Source organism: Tupaia chinensis, unplaced genomic scaffold (assembly GCF_000334495.1).
Source record: "Tupaia chinensis unplaced genomic scaffold, TupChi_1.0 Scaffold000050_1, whole genome shotgun sequence".
Classification (NCBI taxonomy): domain Eukaryota; kingdom Metazoa; phylum Chordata; class Mammalia; order Scandentia; family Tupaiidae; genus Tupaia; species Tupaia belangeri.
The window spans coordinates 1,387,746-1,392,665 of record NW_006159508.1 but is presented as its reverse complement, the minus strand read 5'-3'; the positions used below and the strand labels follow the sequence as shown (position 1 = coordinate 1,392,665).

Here is a 4,920-nt window from a genome sequence, read left to right as displayed (position 1 = left end):
ACAAAAGGTTTGTAAAACAGCCTTCCCCTAATCCACAGGATGCCTTTTCATGTTTTGTTTGTTTTGCTTGAAATGCTGTTTGTGACCCACCAAATTGATTTCATATTCCACTGACAAGTTGCAGCCTGCAATTGGAAAATCTCTGGGCTGCACTTTAAATAGCAAACTACTCAACCACGCTGTCTCTGGGGATCTCTGGGTTCCACAAGCCCCAGAGAAGTCTGCCATCTCTGACTCCAGAGATTTTCTAAATGTGGCCTGCCCTCCAGCCTTCATCATTTCTCCCCTAGAAGAGTTCAATAATGGCTAATAATTTAAAAGCAGAGACAAAAATAAAAGCCTCCTTAGCTATTATCTACTAACAGCCAGCAAACTTTTAGCTGCTTCATTGGTATTAAAATAGCTGATCTAAGTTATTGAACCTTAAGTGTTATCTATTTAAATAAGTAAGTGTTCATTTTGGACACCCTTGTACCCTCTCTACTTTGCTACTTAATTCAAATGAAATGTCTACACTCATAAGAGAATACATACTCTTGGTTCACTTCAAAATCCATTATTGTATTGTGTCCAATGTAGCACGCTATGCATGTATGAAGCAGGAATACTTTGCCCCAGTGTCAGGTCTCCACTACATCCACTCTCAGCTTTTGGGGTCGGAATACAGGATAACTTGACGTATCTGTGATTGTTAATAGGATGGCATATATGGAACAAAATGGGTCTGTAAGTTAGAAGTTGAGTTCTGTTGTTAGCACTTTACTGTCTTCCTCTAAATCACAATTCTTCCTCTGCTGAGGAGACTCATCTAAATAACCTAGAGGGTATTTTGTGGCCAGGTCAATTTATATTGCTTTAATCTACCAACTAAATCCTCTCTTTCTTCAAAGACTCCTATGTTTTAAAGAAAGTGTTATGGAAATACTTTATCTTGTGTGACACTTTCTTTTTCTTTCACAGCTAATTCTCAAAGAAGAGATGTGGGGATTCTTTTAGATACTTGTAGAAGGTAAGATTTTACTATGTACATGATTCAGCCGATCTAATGTGCAGATTGGGAGACTCCCAACAAAGGGAAATACGCAAACTCCAATGATTTACAGCACTCAATATATTAAACAACCAATTGACTGGATGATATTGGCAATATATGGCCTCCATTTACTGATATTTCTTTTCTCTGAAAGTTCATTAATAGTTAAATCAATCAATTTCCCACAAATTAATTAATTTTATCATAATATCAAAAACGTTTTTACTTTGTGACCAGTAGGTGGTGTAGAGATTAAGGCACTGGACTCCCACATGGCTGACCACAGTTCGAGTCTGAGACCCAATTTCTTGAAACTCATGTCAGGTATATGTGTGCATGCCCAAAATCCCAGGAGAAGAATGAAGGACAAGAGACTGTGGCATTGCCATCCCCCATGGGAGGTGATTTCTCACTTTCTCTCTCTTTATATCTCTCTGTCTCTCTGGCAAATGCATGTGCCCTATAGCAAAAACCTCTCTCAAAAAAATAAAAAATAAAATAATAATTAATTAAACAGATGACTAAGATGACTAAATTTAAAAGACAACTCACAACTATTAATTGATAATTTTGTTTTGACGAATCTGTGTATGAGATCTTTGTTTTGTTTCGGGATTTCTAAACTAGAGAAGATTACTTGGATAACATATACTTTAAATACTAGTTAATGTCTTCACTGATTCCTGATGATGTCTGCACTGTGAATTCTAATTCCATAGCATTGTTTCAATCCTGAGCCACTGCATCATGCTAAACACTCATTTTGTAAGAGTCTGTGTTTTCAGTTGATCATGAGAAAAATTGTCAGAGTAATATAAATTAAAATAAAAACATTATCTAGACCATCTGGCCCCGGTGGCCTCGTGTTGAAAGAGCTGGATTCCATATGATCAATCCTGATTCAAATCTCAGCCTTGACAGCTTGAAAAACAAACTGGGCATATGTGTGTGCATGTCCAAAATCCCAACAGGATGGAGAAATGGAGAGGAATGGATTGCAGTATGATTACAACACATTGGACGTCTCCTTCTCCCTCTCCTTCTCTCTCTGCTTCACTGTTTCTCTGGTGAGTGCACATGCCCTCTGACACGTTAAAAAAAAAAATGGAGCCAATCTATTTAGTGTTGGTTAAGGTGACTGGATCCCACATGTCCAACTGTGCAGTTCAAATCCCAGAGCTGGGAACTTGAGAGACACAGGTGCATGCATGCTCAAAATCCCAACGAGAAATAGCGAAGAAGGGATTGCAACATGACCATACGCCATGATGAGATGAGTTCTCTTTCTCTCTCCTCTTTGTCATCTTTGGTGAGTGCATGTACCCTCTGGAAAGTTAAATTTTCTTTCTCTTTAAATTGCCTTCCCAATCCCCATGCTCCTACAAGGCCCTTAGAAATTCAGTAGCAAACCGAGTTTTCTATATAGTCTTATCTTTTACTACTAATTCATATTTTATGAAGGTCTTATTTTAAGATCTGTTTTATATTATTAATACAGTCAGGTAGGTGGGTGAGAAAAGAGAAACATATTGATGGGAAACTGAAATAAGAAAGACAGAAATGACATTTTACATTTTGCTGTTTGAAAACAGAATAACGAAGAAGGAAAAACCTGTCAAAAAAAGAAATGTAGAATAAAACATGTTTGGTAAATATGTTTGCACATACAGAGACAATATTAATAACTAGATATTTGAAAAAACAGTTATGTGGTTGATTCTTCTACATTGTGGCAATAACTGGTTTGATGCTCCCCTCTCTTTTAATAGATGATCTCTTGCTAGATTCACTAGATTGTGGCGAAATGTGGACGTACAGACTGATATTTTAGTGATGGAATAAGCTGACACACATAATTGGTAATTATTATTATTATATTAAGTCTTAGTTTACAAGTAGTTGTTTCTTTTCTATTTTTCCTTTTTAAAAGTTTTGCTATAAAGCACAGAAAGAGAGAGAGAGAGAGAAGAAGAGGGAAAGTGAGAAATCATGCTTCTAAAGGGATGGCCACAATCCATTCTCATCCATTCTCCTCTTGGTATTTTGGGCATACATGCACATGCTCCCAGCATGATTTTTAAGCCACAGTTCCAGGACTCAAACTGTGATCAGCAGTATTGAAGTCCAGTTGCCTTAACCTCCATGCCACCTGCTGGCCCCACAAGCATCTGTTTCTTTGACAGAGAAAAATATTTTGCCCCCAAAGGTGGTTTTAATAAAGGGATGCTTTTCCATTGTCTATTGACTAAGAGTAAACTTACTGTCCTCTTATGCTCGTTACATATCAGGATCCAGAGTGTTCCTGACTTCTTTAATGCCTTTTCTAAGTAGATTGCCCTCGAAATACCAATCGCAACTATCCAGATCACGCTATATCCACTAATTGATAAGCGTTTTACTAACGTAGCAGTTGAAGGTATTCGCAAGCCGGTTCTGCTCAATCCCGTGTCGGTACTGGTTCCATGAGTTTTCCTTTCTACTCCTGCCATCCTGGGCCCTACATGTTTACTCTGCTCCCTTTTGGGAGGTGAGTGTAAATGTTCTGGGTAAGGTTGATCAATGTCTTTAAGCACATAGAGGGGCATATCTGTTGAAAGGTCAAAGGGAAATAATGGACGTTGAGGACGTAGGCAGCTTGTCTTAAATGGCAATGAAAGAAACAGTGGGTTTCTAAGCTTATAATGAGATTGATCTGGTCTATTAGTGACAGATCACATCAGTTCTTCTTACCCCTTAGCTCAGCCAGCACTAATCCAGACTATGTGGGGACAAAATACTAGACCTTCATTTGGACTTCTATTCTCTATTTGTAATGTTCTAGATAGAGGAGTATACATATAGCCCCTGGGGTACAGTAGAGAGCCAGGAGTGGATATTTGGAACAGCAATTTTTGTTCAGAAGATTTTTGTGGCCATTTTTCTCATCCCTGAGCCAGGCTTGGGAGAAAAAAAAATACTTAAATGATATTCACAAAAGAGGTTTAGAATATAGTCCTCTGGTATATCACAAGACTGATGTTAAGTTTGAGTCACCACAAAGGACAAGCAACATATACCAAAAAAAAAAAAAAGGAAACAAAAAAGACTTGAGAAGGCCAGCAGGTGGCGTGGAGGTTAGCCGACTGGATCTCACATGGCCAACTGAGCAGTTTACGTCCCAGAACTGGCAACTTGAAATTACACCCGATGTGTGTGTGTGTTAACATGTCCCAAACTCCAAAAACAGAATAGAGGAGAAGGGATTGTGGCATGGCCATTCCTATGGGTGGTGATTTCTCACTTTCCCTCTTTCCTTGTCTCTGTTTCCAACTAACACATGTGCCCAAAGCAAAAACAAAATAAATAGAGAAAGGCTTGAGATCTAGGAGACCAGAAGATGGCATAGTGGTTACATCACTGGACTTCCACTTAGTAGACTGCTGTTCAAGTCCTGGACCCGGAGGCTTAAAACACATTGGACTCATGTGCATGCATGCACATGAGCCCAAAATCCCACGAGGATACTGAAGGAGAAGGGATTGCAGTGTGGCCATCCCCCAGGCGGTGATTTCTCACTTCTGTCTCTCCAGCAAGTGCATGCACCCTGCAGCATAAGCTTCTCTAAAAATTTTTTTATTTAAAATTTTAAAAAATAAAGTAAAGAGGGATTTAGATCAATTAAAAACATGATGTATTTAACAACATTTCATATGCATGTGTTCAATCAGACATTTTTAAATGCCTACGATATACCATGTACTCATCTAGACTTTGTAAATAGGGATATACAATGAATAGGGTACATTGTACAGGGTAGAATTTTAAAACTTTTCTGAATATTTTATTCAAAATGCTAATATTTTACAGAAAATAGTGGGGGGTGGGTAGAGAGACAACTGGATCAAAAT

General features: G+C 38.3%; 1 long non-coding RNA gene across 1 annotated transcript in view; it reads left to right on the top strand.

The window, feature by feature from the left end:
• Nucleotides 1–2,872: 2,872 nt before the first annotated feature.
• Nucleotides 2,873–4,920, top strand: part of LOC102501732 (uncharacterized) — a 5,750-nt gene continuing 3,702 nt past the window's right edge. Inside the window, exon 1 of the long non-coding RNA XR_333439.1 lies at nt 2,873–2,892. This is a non-coding gene — a long non-coding RNA (uncharacterized LOC102501732). The remainder of the gene's footprint in view (nt 2,893–4,920) is intronic.